Source organism: Lithobates pipiens, unplaced genomic scaffold, assembly GCF_037356315.1.
Source record: "Lithobates pipiens isolate NorthernLeopardFrog02 unplaced genomic scaffold, aLitPip1_a1.2 Scaffold_13, whole genome shotgun sequence".
In the NCBI taxonomy this organism is placed as follows: Eukaryota; Metazoa; Chordata; class Amphibia; order Anura; family Ranidae; genus Lithobates; species Lithobates pipiens.
In genome coordinates, this window is record NW_027507718.1 from 357891530 (window position 1) to 357910377 (window position 18848).

The following is an 18848-nucleotide window of genomic DNA, read 5'->3' on the forward strand; positions in this document are numbered from 1 at the left end:
CCGCCGCGGATTCGCGGCGTTTCCGCATCGCTCCAGTGTGAACCCAGCCTAATAAGCGATCATTTTTCTGATCGCCGTATTAGTGTCCCAGGTGACGCTAGTTAGGCAGGTAGGTATTTAGGTTCGCCGCAGCTTTTTATAGCGCCAGGGACCCCCATATACTACCGCATAAAGCCCCCTGATTGCCCCCTAGTTAACCCTTTCACCAGTGATCACCATATAACTGTTACAGGTGACGCTGGTTGGTTAGTTATTTTTTTATAGTTTCAGGGCACCCGCCATTTATTACCTAATAAAGGTTTAACCCCCTGATCACCCGGCGGGTGTCATTTGTGACTAATAACTGTTAGGGCAGTTAGGGTTAGCCCCCTTTAGTTCTAAGGTACCCCCCTAACCCCCCCAATAAAGGTTTAACCCCGTGATCACCCCCCGTCGCCAGTGTCACTAAGGCTGGGTTCAGATTGCAGCGGTTTGAGAACGGATGTGATTCGCACTGCAGTGCAAATCACATCCGATCTCTGTGCGATTCGAGTTCAGCCATTCGCCGCACCCGCCACACCCGCCGCACCCGCCGCAAATTCGCACGGGACCCTTTTTTTGGCCCGCAGCAGAATCGGATCGCATGGGTGTTCACACCATGCGATCCGAGTTTGCAGATCGCACTGCGATATGCGAACTGATCTGGGGGTGTCAGTAACATTTCACTGACACTCCCAGCAGTTCGCATAGGGCAGTGTGAACTGCCGCCGGGAGGCATGCGATGCGGGAACCCGCCGCGCATTCGTGGCGTTCCCGCATCGCTCCAGTGTGAACCCAGCCTAATAAGCGATCGTTTTTCTGATCGCTGTATTAGTGTCACAGGTGACGCTAGTTAGGCAAGTAGGTATTTAGGTTCGCCGCAGCTTTTTATAGCGCCAGGGACCCCCATATACTACCGCATAAAGCCCCCTGATTGCCCCCTAGTTAACCCTTTCACCAGTGATCACCATATAACTGTTACAGGTGACGCTGGTTGGTTAGTTATTTTTTTATAGTTTCAGGGCACCCGCCATTTATTACCTAGTCTCACTAGTGTACCCCTAAATTTAGGGGTGTCTACTTTCCAAAATGGGGTCATTTGGGGGGGGTTTGTGCCATCTTGGCATTTTATGGCCTTCAAAACTGTAACGCCCTTAGAAAGCCTGAAGGCGGTGCTTGGTTTTCGGGGCCCCGTACGCGGCTAGGCTCCCAAAAAGTCCCACATATGTGGTATCCCCGTACTCAGGAGAAGCAGCAGAATTTATTTTGGGGTGTCATTTCACATATGCCCATGGCATGCGTGAGCAATATATCATTTAGTGACAACTTTGTGAAAAAAAAAAAAAAAAAAAAAAAGTTTGTAATTTTCCCGCAACTTGTGGCAAAATATAAAATATTCCATGGACTCAACATGCCTCTCAGCAAATAGCTTGGGGTGTCTACTTTCTAAAATGGGGTCATTTGTGGGGGTTTTGTGCCATCTTGGCATTTTATTGGCCTTCAAAACTGTAATAGGTAGTGAGGAGTGAAGTCAAATATTTACGCCCTTAGAAAGCCTGAAGGCGGTGCTTGGTTTTCGGGGCCCCGTACGCGGCTAGGCTCCCAAAAAGTCCCACATATGTGGTATCCCCGTACTCAGGAGAAGCAGCAGAATTTATTTTGGGGTGTCATTTCACATATGCCCATGGCATGTGTGAGCAATATATCATTTAGTGACAACTTTGTGAAAAAAAAAAAAAAAAAAAAAAAGTTTGTAATTTTCCCGCAACTTGTGGCAAAATATAAAATATTCCATGAACTCAACATGCCTCTCAGCAAATAGCTTGGGGTGTCTACTTTCTAAAATGGGGTCATTTGTGGGGGTTTTGTGCCATCTTGGCATTTTATGGCCTTCAAAACTGTAATAGGTAGTGAGAAGTGAACTCAAAAATTTACGCCCTTAGAAAGCCTGAAGGCGGTGCTTGGTTTTCGGGGCCCCGTACGCGGCTAGGCTCCCAAAAAGTCCCACATATGTGGTATCCCCGTACTCAGGAGAAGCAGCAGAATTTATTTTGGGGTGTCATTTCACATACGCCCATAGCATGTGTGAGCAATATATCATTTAGTGACAACTTTGTGTAAAAAAAAAAAAAAATTTTTTTTTTGTCATTATTCAATCGCTTGAGGCAAAAAAATAAAATATTCAATGGGCTCAACATGCCTCTTATCAATTTCCTTAGGGGGTCTACTTTCCAAAATGGGGTCATTTGGGGGGGTTTTGTACTGCCCTGCCATTTTAGCACCTCAAGAAATGAGATAGGCAGTCGTAAACTAAAAGCTGCGTAAATTCCAGAAAACGTACCTTAGTTTGTAGATGTGACAACTTTTGCGCAAACCAATAAATATACAATTATTGACTTTTTTTTTTACCAAAGACATGTGGCTGAATACATTTTGGCCTAAATGTATGACTAAAATTGAGTTTATTGGATTTTTCTAATAACAAAAAGTAGAAAATATCATTTTTTTTCAAAATTTGCGGTCTTTTTACGTTTATATCGCAAAAAATAAAAATCGCAGAGGCAATCAAATACCATCAAAAGAAAGCTCTATTTGTGGGAAGAAAAGGACGCAAATTTTGTTTGGGTACAACATTGCATGACCGCGCAATTACCAGTTAAAGCAGCGCAGTGCCAAAGTGTAAAAAGACCTCTGGTCATTTACCAGCAAAATGGTCCGGTCTGAAAGTGGTTAATGTGATCAATAAACTGTACAACTCGGTTAAAACAAACTGAAATCCTTTGGGAGGAACGAAGTAAAAAATAAAATAATATGGTTGCATAAGTGTGCATATCCTTACACTAATACTTTGTTGAAGCACCATTTGATTACAGCACTCAGTCTTTTGGGGTATGAGTCTTATCAGCATGGCACATCTGGACTTGGCAAAATTTGCCCACTCTTCTTTGCAAAATCACTCCAAATCTGTAAGATTGCAAGTGCATCTCCTCTACACAGCCCTCTTCACATCACCCTACAGATTTTCAATGGGATTCAGGTCTGGGCCATTCCAAAACTTCAATCTTCTTCTGGTGAAGCCATTCCTTTGTTGATTTGGATGTATGCTTTGGGTTGTTGTCATGCTGAAAGATGATGTTTCTCTTCATGTTCAGCTTTCTAGCAGAAGCCAGAAGGTTTTTTTGTCAATACTGAGTGGTATTTGGAACTGTTCATAATTCCCTCTACCTTGACTAAGGCCCCTGTTCCAGCTGAAGAAAAACTGCCCAAAGCATGATGCTGCCACCGCCATGCTTCACGGTGGGTATGGTGTTCTTTTGGTGATGTGCAGTGTTGTTTTCGTGCAAAACATATCTTTTGGAATTATGGCCAAAAAGTTTAACCTTGGTTTCATCAGACCATAACACATTTTCCCACTTGCTCTTGGGAGACTTCAGATGTGTTTTTGCAAAATTTAGCTGGGCTTGGATGTTTTTCTTAATAAAAGGCTTCCATCTTGTAACTCTACCCCATAGCCCAATCATATGAAGAATACGGGAGATTGTTGTCACATGTACCACAGCCAGTACTTGCCAGATATTCCTGTAGCTCCTTTAATGTTGCTGTAGGCCTCTTGGCAGCCACCCTGACCAGTTTTCATCTTGTCCTTTCATCAATTTTGGAGGGACGTCCAGTTCTTGGTAATGTCACTGTTGTGCCATATTTTCTCCACTTGTTAATGACTGTGTTCCATGGTGTATCTAATGCCTTTTTTGTACCCTTCTGGCTGATAGCTTTTTAACAATGAGATCCTCTGATGCTTTGGAAGCTCTCTGTGGCCCATGGCTTTTGCTGTAGGATACAACTAAAAAAATGTCAGAAAAGACCTACTAGAACAGCTGAACTTTATTTGGGGTTAATCAGAGGCACTTTAAATGATGGCAGGTGTGTACTGACTCCTATTTAACATGAGTGTGAATGTGATTGCTTAATTCTGAACATAGCAACATCCCCAGTTATAAGAGGGTGTGCACACTTATGCAACTACATTATTTATTTTATTTTTTTAGTTTGTTTTTTAATTGAGTTGTACAGTTTATAGGTCACATTAAAGGTGGAAAAAATTCTGAAATTATTTATATTTGTAAAAAAAAGGCCAACGTTGTGCTCGAAAAAAATAAAAAAGATTGTATGTGAATAAATGTACACAGCTGCCAGCACCTTAAAGTGTAATAAAAAAACTCAAAGATAAAATATGCAAAATAGATGCGGCTCTAGTGAAAATATTGATCAATTTATCAAGTGAAAAGAAAACTAAAGCCCCATACACACTGTCTGGAACTGCAGCTGAAACCGGTGATGGAATGGATTGTGCTATGCGCATGCGTCTTCGGATGTTCCTCTTCTATAGAAAATTTAAACCAGTTTGTGACAGGCCCTCTTATTTGATAAGCATTATTGATATCCCAATACAGCTCGATATTGTGGTGATTCACCTTCCCCAAGATCAGGGTGTGCAAAAGCAACCTCGCCTTATTTTTGGTGACCGCACACTTCCAGCAGAGTAAATTACTAAAGACAGGATGTATCTTTATCTAATTTTTTTACATCACAGAAACCTGACATTTCAACAGGGGTGTGTAGACTTTTTATATCCACTGTATATGCAGTGGTAAATATAAATAACCAACTATATGGTTAGGGAGCAAAATCAAATACACTCTTAAGAATAACGGACAGAAGAGAATACTGTGTATACGATTAGAGGGTGAATCTGGTAAATATCATCAGACTTGGAGATCAAATTTTTTATTTAAAGAAAAAAAAATATTAAAGACTGCTTTGCCAATTTTTAGTGAGAACTGTAATATATAATATGCTGGCCATGCAAAAACAATGTTTTCCTTCAAAAAAGTAATTTTAAGAACGTTTGTTCGATTTTCTAATCGTTAGTGGGGTCAAATCAACGTTTATTTCGACCTCAGTGGTGGGAAAATTAGGAGAATAGAAAACCTCTTGGTCAAAGGAATTCAGACAGTGTATGTGGTTTTCATTCAGAAATTACATTAATTTTAGAACTGAAAGTTAAAAGGAAGTGAAAGCTAAAAATTTGTAAACCTGATGGAAAAATGCAGCAGAAAAAACTGATAGTGTGTATGGGGCATTAGTGTCCTGTTCATCAGTGCAGTCCCAACGGTGGCCATTAGTGCCGTGTCTCAGTGCCGCCTATCAGTACCCATGAGTGCAGCCTCATCAGCGCACATCCGTGAAGGAGAAAAATGACCTGTTTGCAAAATTTTATAACAAACTATGAAATTATATTTTTTCAGTCTCTTTTTTTTTTTTTGTTTAGCAAAAAATAAAAAAACCTAGTAAGTACCACAAAAAGAAAGCTCTATTTGTATGAAAAAATTATAAAAATGTCATATGGGTACAGTGTTGCATGTGAGCGCAATTTTTATTCAAAGTGTGACAGCACTGAAAGCAGAAAATTGGCCTGGGCAGGAAGAGGTTAAAAGTGCCCTGTAGGCAAGTGGTTAACATTTGTCAGTCAGTCTTATGCCTGGTAAACACGGTCGGAAATTCTGACGGAAAATGTCCGATCGGATTATAATGTGGGAAAATCTGATCATGTGTGGGCTCTTTCTGACTTTTTCCTTCGGAAATTCCACCGGAAAAAATTTGAGAGCAGGATCTCAAATTTTCCGACAAAAAAATCCGATCGGACCTTTTCCGATTGTTTGTAGAGAATTCCGATCAGACAAAGTGCCACGAATGCTCAGATCAAATTACGAGACCAAAGCTATTGGCTACTAGCCTCAACGTAGTCACATCGTAACGAACGAACGTCATCACGTTCCGAACATTTGGATTTTCCAACAACTTTGTCCAACTGTGTGTATGCAACACCAGTTTAGGACAAAATCTATTGGAAAAATTGGACAGATTTTGTGGTCAGAATGTCCGACCATGTGTACAAGGCATTACACTTTCTTAAATGATGTGACTCTTTATCCATAGTTCCATTAGTAAATGCATTAACCACTTCCCGACCGCCGCACGACGATGTATGTCGACAGCATGGCACGGGCAGGCATATGGGCGTACATGTACGTCCCTGCCTTCCCGCGGGTCGGGGGCCCGATCGGATTTTTGTGCGGTCGGTATCCGTGCAGGAGCGATCGGTGATGAGGAGGCGGCCATTCATTCATGGCCACCCCCTCGCGATCGCTCCTGACGAATGGGAGTGAAGCATTGCATCACTTCCTCTCCTGTAATGTAAACACAGGAGAGGAAGTGATGTAATCTCTCCTCCGTGTCGGTATTTTTCGTTCCGGCACCGAGGAGAGAGCATCGGTGAGTTGCACAAGCACTACACTACACAGTAGAACATGCCAGGCACACTCACACCCCCCCTTTACCCCCCGATCACCCCCCCAATTACCCCTGCCCCCCCCAGTCACAGTGACACCAATGCATTTTTTTTTTTTTTTGCATTGGTGTCATTTGTGACTGTAATAACTGTTAGGGCAGTTAGGGTTAGCCCCCTTTAGTTCTAATGTACCCCCCTAACCCCCCCAATAGAGGTTTAACCCCGTGATCACCCCCCGTCACCAGTGTCACTAAGGCTGGGTTCACATTGCAGCGGTTTATGAGAACGGATGTGATTCGCACCGCAGTGCAAATCACATCCGATCTCTGCGATTCGAGTTCAGCCATTCGCCGCACCCGCCGCAAATTCGCACGGGACCCTTTTTTTGGTCCGCAGCAGAATCGGATCGCATGGGTGTTCACACCATGCGATCCGAGTTTGCAGATCGCACTGCGATATGCGAACTGATCTGGGGGTGTCATTAACATTTCACTGACACTCCTAGCAGTTCGCATAGGGCAGTGTGAACTGCCGCCGGGAGGCATGCGATGCGGGAACCCGCCGCGGATTCGTGGCGTTCCCGCATCACTCCAGTGTGAACCCAGCCTAATAAGCGATCATTTTTCTGATCGCTGTATTAGTGTCACAGGTGACGCTAGTTAGGCAGGTAGGTATTTAGGTTCGCCGCAGCTTTTTATAGCGCCAGGGACCCCCATATACTACCGCATAAAGCCCCCTGATTGCCCCCTAGTTAACCCTTTCACCAGTGATCACCATATAACTGTTACAGGTGACGCTGGTTGGTTAGTTATTTTTTTATAGTTTCAGGGCACCCGCCATTTATTACCTAATAAAGGTTTAACCCCCTGATCACACGGCGGGTGTCATTTGTGACTGTAATAACTGTTAGGGCAGTTAGGGTTAGCCCCCTTTAGTTCTAAGGTACCCCCCTAACCCCCCCAATAAGGGTTTAACCCCGTGATCACCCCCCCCCCCCCCCCCCGTCGCCAGTGTCACTTAGGCTGGGTTCACATTGCAGCGGTTTATGAGAACGGATGTGATTCGCACCGCACTGCAGTGCAAATCACATCCGATCTCTGTGCGATTCGAGTTCAGCCATACAGATAGTATGGCTGAATTCGCGTTGCACCCGCCGCACCCGCCGCAAACTCGCACGGGACCCTTTTTTTGGTCCGCAGCAGAATCGGATCACTTGGGTGTTCACACCATGCGATCCGAGTTTGCAGATCGCACTGCGATATGCGAACTGATCTGGGGGTGTCATTAACATTTCACTGACACTCCCAGCAGTTCGCATAGGGTAGTGTGAACTGCCGCCGGGAGGCATGCGATGCGGGAACCCGCCGCGGATTCATGGCGTTCCCGCATCGCTCCAGTGTGAACCCAGCCTAATAAGCGATCGTTTTTCTGATCGCTGTATTAGTGTCACAGGTGACGCTAGTTAGGCAGGTAGGTATTTAGGTTCGCCGCAGCTTTTTATAGCGCCAGGGACCCCCATATACTACCGCATAAAGCCCCCTGATTGCCCCCTAGTTAACCCTTTCACCAGTGATCACCATATAACTGTTACAGGTGACGCTGGTTGGTTAGTTATTTTTTTATAGTTTCAGGGTACCCATTTATTACCTAGTCTCACTAGTGTACCCGTAAATTTAGGGGTGTCTACTTTCCAAAATGGGGTCATTTGGGGGGGGTTTGTGCCATCTTGGCATTTTATGGCCTTCAAAACTGTAACGCCCTTAGAAAGCCTGAAGGCGGTGCTTGGTTCTCGGGGCCCCGTACGCGGCTAGGCTCCCAAAAAGTCCCACATATGTGGTATCCCCATACTCAGGAGAAGCAGCAGAATTTATTTTGGGGTGTCATTTCACATATGCCCATGGCATGCGTGAGCAATATATCATTTAGTGACAACTTTGTGTAAAAAAAAAAAGTTTGTAATTTTCCCGCAACTTGTGGCAAAATATAAAATATTCCATGGACTCAACATGCCTCTCAACAAATAGCTTGGGGTGTCTACTTTCTAAAATGGGGTCATTTGTGGGGTTTTGTGCCATCTTGGCATTTTATGGCCTTCAAAACTGTAATAGGTAGTGAGAAGTGAAATCAAAAATTTACGCCCTTAGAAAGCCTGAAGGCGGTGCTTGGTTTTCGGGGCCCCGTACGCGGCTAGGCTCCCAAAAAGTACCACATATGTGGTATCCCCGTACTCAGGAGAAGCAGCAGAATTTATTTTGGGGTGTCATTTCACATATACCCATAGCATGTGTGAGCAATATATCATTTAATGACAACTTTGTGTAAAAAAAAAATAAAAAAAAATTTTTTTGTCATTATTCAATCGCTTGAGGCAAAAAAATAAAATATTCAATGGGCTCAACATGCCACTTATCAATTTCCTTAGGGGGTCTACTTTCCAAAATGGGGTCATTTGGGGGGGGTTTGTACTGCCCTGCCATTTTAGCACCTCAAGAAATGAGATAGGCAGTCGTAAACTAAAAGCTGCGTAAATTCCAGAAAACGTACCTTAGTTTGTAGATGTGACAACTTTTGCGCAAACCAATAAATATACAGTTATTGACTTTTTTTTTACCAAAGACATGTGGCTGAATACATTTTGGCCTAAATGTATGACTAAAATTGAGTTTATTGGATTTTTCTAATAACAAAAAGTAGAAAATATCATTTTTTTTCAAAATTTGCGGTCTTTTTACGTTTATATCTCAAAAAATAAAAATCGCAGAGTCAGTCAAATACCTTTAAAAGAAAGCTCTATTTGTGGGAAGAAAAGGACGCAAATTTCGTTTGGGTACAACATTGCATGACCGCGCAATTACCAGTTAAAACAGCGCAGTGCCAAAGTGTAAAAAGACCTCTGGTCATTTACCAGCAAAATGGTCCGGTCTGAAAGTGGTTAAAAAACCTTCTTACGCATAGGTTCAAACAAGTCATAAATGTTCATAAATTGTAGGTATTATTCACGTTTTTGTTTTGTATTCATTTTAGTCATAGCCACAGCATACTAATGATTTTTCAAGAGAAAAATAAATAGGTATTTATGGAGAAATACATTTCAAGGACTTTCTTGTTAACCAAGTGTTCATTCCACAGCTGATAACATTATGGCAGTGCTTTCATTCGTTTTTTTTCCCCTGTGGCATTACACGAAATGTTAAAGGGTCTTTGCTGCATGAGGGAAATGACTGTTACATTTCTGTATCAATCCGGTAATGCTTGCAATGCAGAAAATAAGTAAAATTTTGTCGCAAGGATGGATATAAACGTGCTCCAGAGGCTACTGATAGGCGGCGAGGAAGTGATTGACGCCTCATCACCACTTGTTTAGCTCCATTTTTGCTGACCAATTGGCCACACTAATGTGCATTGCACACTAGAGGTGGGCCGATATGGGTTTTTCTCTGGCCGATGCCCCCCCCCTTCATCTCATAAAATCTAACAGACACCTTTCACACTGGGGCGTTTTTCAGGGGCTTTTGGTCTAAAAATAGCACCTGTAAAGTGCCTGCAAAATGGCTCCCCTGCAGTCTGTGTGAAAGACAGAGTGCTTTCACACTGAGGCGAGGCGCTGGCAGGATGTTAAAAAAAAAAGTCCTGCAAGCAGCACGTTTGGAGTGGTGTATACCGCTCCTCCACCACTCCTGCCCGTTGATATGAATGGTCACCACTGCCGAAGCACTTGCAATGTGATTTGGCAGCGGCGCTTTACGGGTGCATTTTTTTTACCTCTTCCTAGGCCGCTAGCTGGGTTATATGCGCCCCACTAGCAGCCGAATAGCACCGCTAAAATGACGGTAAAGCGCCGCTAAAACTAGTGGCGTTTTACCGTCAACACCTGACCGCTCCAGTGTGAAAGCAGCCTTAAGTGATACAGAAAACGTATTGCATTTAAACATTTATTAAACAAAACAAACCTCCAATCGGTTTACTTGTATGTATAATTTTAAATAACAAAAAAAAACGATATATTAAATAAGAACAGGTAATCAAAACTTTTGGACGGAAAAAAAAATGGGCTAACTTTACTGTTTTTTTTTTTTTTAAATCATTAGTGTCTTTTTCCAAAAAAATTTGCATCTGAAAGACCTCTAGGGTCTCTGCTAAAAATATATATATAATTTTTGGGGGTTCTAAGTGATTTTCTGGCAGAAAATACAGGATTTTTACTTGTAAGCAACAAGTGTCAGAAAAGATTGTCTTTAAATGGTTAAACTGAGAACTCCTACACACAGAGCTCAATTCATTCATAAGTCTAAACACTGTATCTCTTTAGGGCCGGTTCACACTGCAGGCGAGGCGAGGCGACTCCGACTTGCCTCGCCGCGACCTGCCGCGGCCTCAGCGGCGACTTGCAAATGACTTCTGTATAGAAGTCAATGCAAGTCGCCCTGAGGTCGCCCAAAAGTAGTACAGGAACCTTTTTTCTGAGTCGGAGCGACTCGAGTCGCTCCTCTCAGAACGGTTCCATTGTACAGAACGGGGGCGACTTGCGAGAGCGAGTCGTGTCGCCTCGCATCGCCCACTGTGTGAACCGGCTCTTACTCTTTTCTTGGCAGACTGCCCAGGGAGGAAACAAGTTGCTTCACTGAAGACTCAGGCAACTTGCATTGACTTCTATTAAAGAAGTCATTTGCAAGTCACGCTGTAGTTATAATCGGCCTTTTTATCAGCACAATCGACCGATGCCAATTAATTAAAAACTGCAAATATCGGCTGATATATCGGTCGAGCTCTATTGCACACCATTGTGGGGCATTTGCAGTGCTTCCCGTTCACTGCTGTTGCCGCTTACAAGTCAATATATGTCTGGCGAGCTTTGCTGCATCATGTACTAATCTCTGCCTGCTGCCTATTGCAGCTTAAGGAGGGGCAGCTTAACTGCACATTTTTGCCACCACCCCGACCATAAGTCTAAATGAAGCCTAAATGTCTAGAATCTCCAGAAATTCTGGAATTTCTCTCCAATTATTCTTCATGGCCTCCAGCTGCTAGTTTAAGTCCAAACCAGCACACTTCTGTTGAACTTGACCACCAATCATATCATGGTTGTAATTGAAAAGGGAAACTTTAAAATGTCTGGTTGCTTAGTTATCTGCAGCATATATTTCTCAAGCTAAGTTAAAGTGTTACTAAACCCACATTGGTAAAATAGGTCTGTATATGCAGTAAAGCATGGTTGTTATACTCGCTGTGGTACCTGAGTGGTTAATCCTCTGCATTGTGTAAAAAGGCGGTTTGATCATGTATTCCCTGATCCTCCCCTTCTTCCATTGTCCCCAATCCATCTCCTGACAGTACAAAAACTTGGGGGCAATCTTTTTTTTTTTTTTCATGGGAGGGTGCATGTGATCAGCAGAGGGCGAATCGGCACTGTCCACTCAGAGTAGAGTGAAAACTCCACCTGCAAGCTTTAAGGAGACCCAGATAGAAGTCATAAGGCTGCTATATACTGCTGATGAGAAAGTATTTAGCCGTTTATAAAAATGAAAAAGACAAAATGCAACCTCCATGGTGTAGTAAACAAACATTATGTATTAATAGTTAGAAAACAACCTCGCAAAAGAGGAGCTTTTGGAGCATGGAGCCGCTATGGAATTCTCCTGCTTCAGCCGTAAGCAGGGGAAGAAGAGCTCCCTCCCTTAGGCTGAAGAAGAAGCAACATGCTTTGTAACGTGTTTCTATCTCCCAGCAGTGTCACACATTTCCATCCAGGCTCTGGCTTCCATCCCTGGGCGGGTTGTCTCCCTGCAGCAGCGGCTCCTTCCTGCCTGTGGTCTTTTCACCCTGCTCATGGCCAAAGCAGGGGAATTCCACAGCGGCTCCAGGCAGCAGCTTTGACTTTAAGGCCCCGTTCACACGGGTCAGATCAGCTCAGCGGGAGATCGCTCTGCTGTCCTCTATGGCAGATTGGACAAAAACAGATCCACCTGTCCGTTTTCATCCGATCCCATCTGATTCGATCCTCTGGATGGATGGTGAACTTATCGCCAATGTCTGTTTCGAGCAGGTCTTATCGGATGATGGGCGAGCACATCTCCGTCAACGGGTGGCCCGCTCAAGACCCACCTGAAGAATGGATAGGTGGATCCGTGCGGGCTTATAGTGTAAAAGGGGCCTTGACATTTTGTCCAAGCTCCTCTTTTGTGTGAGTGTGTTTTTAATCAGTACTAAATATTATTCACTTTGTTTACTGCACTATGGAGGTTGCATTTATGTCTTTTTTTAGCTTTTGTTTTCCGTGTCACAGCAATCACCCATGGATGTGTCAAGCTGCACCTTCTAGCTTAGTAATCAGTGGTAATGTGTATAGTCAACTGGGCTACCCGCCTCTTTGTTTAATTTGTGTCTTTCAGTTGTTACTTTGTAACTCCTGCAATCGTGTTTAATGGTTTGTTACATTTCTACACCTTTCCTTGAGACCCTCTTCATGCCAATAAAGTCATCACTAACACACTTGGCACATTTTATACAGGCTCTGAAGAGCACTCTGCCATGGATGACTTTTCAGAGGACAGTTTGCTAGGAATTGAGGAAGTGTTGTGTAGCCTGTTTTTAACTTCAAATTTTATTCAGTATTTGTTTTGCAGTGTGCTTTATAACAATCCCCCAGAGTTTTCCCTGCCCCTATGCTTTTTGGTTTTAGCTGTTTATATTTACTAAAATAATTGCATTTCCGTGTTCTGGGTGTTGTGGGAGAACAGCTATAGTGAATGCAGAGTCCTGGGTTGAGTAACACTTTAAAGCTGAATTCCAGCTTTTCATACACTTTACATTGTTTGAGCAAAGCTGGCTCAGACAAGCTATGTCCCTCACTAACGTGTGAGGCCGCTGGATGTGCTGTATAAACTGTATGTAGCTGAGGTTACTGTTATGATATAGTGTATTTTACGTCATACAGAATAAGACATGCGCAGTAGACATCAAGACGATTACAGCTGGTCAAGACAAATCGCTATTGTTCTTTGTTCTAAGCTAGCTGAATTAATATAAGAAAAGATACATAATTTCTTTTGTAGCAAAAAGATGCTGAGAAACAGTGTGAAGGTTATAGATAAGTGTGTGAGAACACACGGGTTAGAAGAATCTCATGTTGAGACAGTTATCTGAGAAGTTAAAGGGGTGTTCAAACTGTACATATTGTGAAATGGAAGTTTGTGAATATTAAGATGGCTGACAGAAACAAGATGGATGCTTAGCATAACCTTTCAACCCCCTCTTTAAGTCATGAAATGACTTCTACAGATCCGCAGCCTCCTGAAATCTACGGTTCTTGCTACGTTTGTTATATTCTTTTACATAAAGCTGCAGATATTGTGTATATGCGTGAGAAGGTTGGTCTGGTGTAGTACACTTGCTAATACAAAGTAGAATAAGCTTGAAAATCAAGTAGCCTATCAATCCTAACAATAGTACTATGATAATCATAATCACTATGTCCTTTAACCATGAAAACATTCCACCTAAACCCAAACTAGAAAAGGGATTCCATCCATAATTACCTATGTCCCTTGCTTGTTTCATTAATTCATTTACCTGTGTTCGGTGTTGATTAATAACATCATAGTAGTCTGGGATTTCCAGGCTGGTATTGTGAAACCATGTACAACATTCATAATCTTGGGTCATTTCGCATAAACCTGTCAGAGCTGCACTCATGCTTTCAATAGCTAATTCGTGTAACTCTAGTTGTCTTCTAATTGCTTTGAGCTCGACATTGAGTAGTCCTATATCTTGGGAGTTTTTTTCCATAACATCATTTATTAAACTAGTGTAGTTATTTAATTTGTCCATCATGGTTATGCCCCATCCTGTCCAGGATGGAAACCATGTCCATGACTTATCTGAAGTAGAAAACATAGGTGGGTTTTCTCTCTTGTATTTATAAGTTAACCTATGTACTGGACTTGAAGTAACTTGTATGTGATGTTCCTGATTCTGGCCTAGGGCTGACATGACTTGTACCAACTGTGCTAAATAACACCATCCTTTCACTCCTGCGGGGATCCATGGGTAACAAATTTTAGCACAGCATACATATGTATTGTTTCCCAATGAAAAACTTCTTAGAGAACTACGTTGGGGCTCAGTTCCAGCCTCAAATGCAGCACTAACAAGTTTACTCACAAGTATCCCAGAGGTTGTGTTCCTGTGGAAGGGAATACCCTTTGAAATGTTAAATACAGACTTGGAACACATACCTATTCCGTTGGATGTATTGCCTAACTGAACACACCACTCAGGTTCATGTGTCTTTCCTAAAGTGTAAAACATAATACTCTGATTGCGGTACCCTTCCGAGACATTCTTAATACTTAAGACTAGAGTATTTTCCAATAATGACTTGAGGTTCAGAGGGACAGCTAAGAGTGGGATTTTAGCAGTTTCTGGGTGCAACTTACTACAAATCCAGCATTTTTCATATCCTGACTTTCTAGCGTAAGCATATTTAAATTTTAACAGTAACATTTTTCCAGAAAAACTTGTTTCTTTGATCAATTCATTAGAGACATCTCTTTTACTGCGATTTCTGAGGTGAAAGTCAGTATGGTTGGTGTGTATTTCGCTTTTACCACATATGAGTTTCAAGGCACCTAAGTCTTCAGGATGAAAAATACAGTTAGTTATTATCCACACTGGGACAAAGATCAGAAGTAGAAACATCACCAGAAGGCAAAAGGCCTTCCCAGAAGTCTGTGGTGAAATGAGTGACATCACTGTCCTTTATGTCTGTGCTTGTCTTTTGAGGACTTAAAACACCTGCTTCACCTCTTTTCAGCCTTTCTTGAATTCCTGGGCTTAGATCAACCTTCTTTACTCTGCTGGCATGGATCCAAGTAGGACTTTCCTCTGTAAGGATGGCAGTCCTGGTGACGGCTACCACTTTGGTTACTGGTCCGAATGGAACCTCTTGCGGCTTTCGACCTTTCTGAAGCCTCTGGACCACAACTTGATCACCGACCTGGAACGGGTGGGTTGGTATCTGTGAAGAAGAAGGAGAGGTGCGAGCAACTCTTCTTTCAACAATATCAAGAGTTTCAATCAGTTTTTTTACATATTCCTCCTGTATTTGTTCCAAATCACCTTTCTCTACCATCAAGGGATGATTAGCCCACGGTGTGGGGAATGGCCTACCCATGAGTACCTCAAAGGGGGAATAACCCGTCACACTGTGAGGGGTCATTCTGATTTCAGCTAATACAGCTGGGAGAACTTTTTTCCACTTGCCAAAATTCCCACCCGTAGCTTTCCTTATCCTGTCTTTAATTGTTCTATTCATTCTTTCTACAATTCCTGAACTCTGTGGATGGTAGGGGAGGTGAAATTTCCAGTCTATTTTTAGTACTTTTACAAGATCTTGGCATATTTTAGCTGTGAAAGCTGGGCCATTGTCTGAATTTATTTGCAATGGACACCCCCATCTAGGAATAATTTCCTGTGTGAGGATCTTCACTACAGTTTGTGCGTTTTCATTGTTGGTGACAAAAATTTCGGGCCAGCGTGACATTATGTCCACGATAACCAAAAGATATTGTTGTTTCTTTCCTTCTTTGGGCATATGTGTAAAGTCTATCTGTAAATGGGTAAACGGTGTTGTTGGGTACTCAAGATGTTCATGCTTTGATTTCTTTGGGTTTGTTGGATTGTTCCTAATGCAAGTGACACATCTCCTTACAAAAGCTTTGACTAGATTAGGTAATCCTGCAATGAAAAAATCTGCATCTAGAAGTTCACATGTGGCATGCCATCCCTTGTGACCCAGTCCATGGTATTGTGCAATGAACAGGGGGGCGCTAGCAACAGGAATGCACGGCTTCCCCTCTTTGAAGATTAATCCTGTTTTAGGATCCTTTTGTATCATCCCATCACAGTTCCATTGCGCAATATCATCAGGGGTGGCAAAAGCTTGCAGTTCTGTGAGCCAATGTGTCTCTTTCAGGGAACATGGCTGAGGTGTCAGCATGGGCATTTGAATGTTTGCCTTTTGTGTAGATGCAGCTTCTTTAGCTATTCTGTCAGCTAGTGCATTACCTTTGGCTATATCAGTCATTTGGCCTGTATGTGCCTTACAGTGCATGATAGCTAGTTTTGAAGGCAACTGAATTGCATCTAGTAATGCTGTGACTAGGTCAGAGTGTGAGATGCTCTTTCCATCTGCTGCCACATATCCTCTGCGAAGCCATATCACACCATGGTCCCAAACCACACCATGAGCATACCTGGAATCAGTGTAAATGTTTACCTCTTTTCCTGCAAACAGCTGGCATGCACGGGTTAATGCTATCAATTCAGCAGCTTGTGCAGACTGATAGGGTATTGGATTGGCCTCGAGGACAGTATCAGGCAGTTGGACAACAGCATATCCTGCATGATAGACATTATCACTCGGTCTGCTGCAAGAGCCATCAACAAAAACTGTTTGTGCAGTAGGAATTGGTACTGAAAGCATATCTGCTCTAGGTGAAGTGTCCTGATGTATTGATTGTGTACAGTCATGAGGTGGTGGTAAGTCATCCTGTTCTCCTTTAAGACCTAATAAGGCATTCAAAATTGGAGCTGGGCCAGAGTTTATATTTGAACTTTTTATTTTCAGGTTTGGATTGGACAGGAGGATGACTTCATACCCACTCAATCTTTGTGCTGACATATGCTGAGTATGTAAAGTTTTGAGGAGTGTGGTAACGCTGTGTGAGGTGTATAAAGTAGTGTTATGGCCCAAAGTAAATGGTGCTGCCAACTCTGCGACCATAGAACAAGAAGCCAACGCTCTGAGGCAAGCAGGCATGCCTTGCACCTGTACTGGAACCACCTTTGAAAAAAAAGCTACAGGGCGCAGTCTCCCACCATGTTCCTGGGCCAGTACTCCTGCCATGGTTCTGCAATTTTCCCTAGCAAACAAGTGAAACATTTTGCTAAAATCAGGGAGGCCGAGGCTCGGGCTGGTAACCATTGCACTTTTCAACATGGTAAAAGCATTTAACATTTCATCAGACCATTTTACAATATCAGACATTTCAGAGAGGGTTGCTTGTCTCAATATATTGTCATAGAAAGAGCAGTCAGGTATCCATTGGCGGCAGTAACCAATCATTCCAAGAAAGGTTAGCAGGTCTTTCTTGGTAAGTGGGCGGGGCAGACCCACTATAGCAACAATTCTTTTGTGACTGACTTTCCTAACTCCCGGAGACAGCACAAACCCTAGGTACTCAACCTCCTGTTTACACCATTGTAATTTTTTCTTAGACACTTTGTGACCACACGTATGTAACCATTTCAATAAGGATAGGCTATCAGCTCGGCAGTCCTCCTCTGAAGAACTACAAATCAAAAGATCATCAACATATTGCAACAGTACAGAACCATGAGGGGCAGTCCAAGGCCTGAGGGTGGCTTGGAGTACTATAGAATAGACCACAGGTGAGTCTATATATCCCTGGGGCATTCTACACCAGGTAAACTGGCGATTGTGTTGGTCAATCGACACAGTAAAAGCAAAGAGTGGCCTTGTCTCCTTGTCTACAAGGACAGAGAAAAAAGCATTCTTTAAATCAATCACAGTAAAACATTTGGCTGTTGCTGGAATGGAGGACAGCAGAGATGGAACATCAGGTACAATGGGTGCTATTGGGACTATGAGGTCATTTATGGCCCTCAAGTCCTGTACAAATCTGAAGGAGCCATCCGGCTTCTTTACAGGGTTAACAGGTGTGTTGTATGGAGAAATAATTTCCTCCAGGATTCCATCCTGCAGAAACTTTTTCACCATTGGCACTATGCCATCCATCTTTTCTTTAGAGATTGGATACTGTTTGTGATAGATAGGAAATGCACCTTCTTTGAGAGTGGCCTTGTATGGTGTGCATGAAATAAGTCCTACATCCAGATCTGATGTAGACCAGACCTGGGGGTCTATATCCTCAAAATCTTCTTCACTATTTTGTTGTGACAGCATCAATGAACCTGGTTTGCATGCTACTATAGTGATTTTATCTGAGGAAATGTCTAGACCTCCTTCTGAGTTGGTTCTAATTGTGATTCCTAGTGGCCCAAACAAGTCTCTTCCCAACAAATTTACAGGACACCTTGGTATTATCCTGAAAGAATGTGTGCATATGGTGTACCCTTCATCATCTTCTATTGGTAGGGGTGGAGTCCTATATGTTTTTGTCAGTATCCCATTAATTCCCAAAGAGGGTTCCGCTGGTTCCCATTTGCCTCTGAAATGATCTTCACAAATAGTACTCCTAGTGGCCCCGCTATCAACAAGATAGGGGAGGAGTCTCCCATTTATTGAAATAGCAACCATTGGACTGTCAGTGAAATCATCTGAGACAAAAGGAAAAGCTGGGACACTACCCTCCGGACCCCATCATTGTTGTTGATTTCCCCATTTGATTGGAAATGTTGGACCTTGTTGGATGGATGCCTGTGGTTGTTGTGTCTGGTT

At 42.8% G+C, this 18848-nt stretch overlaps 1 protein-coding gene across 1 annotated transcript in view; it reads left to right on the forward strand.

Moving 5' to 3' along the window:
* The window catches only part of TMA16 (translation machinery associated 16 homolog), a 124738-nt gene that overhangs the window by 29081 nt on the left and 76809 nt on the right, over window positions 1-18848 (forward strand). The gene's annotated exons all lie outside the window — the stretch shown is intronic.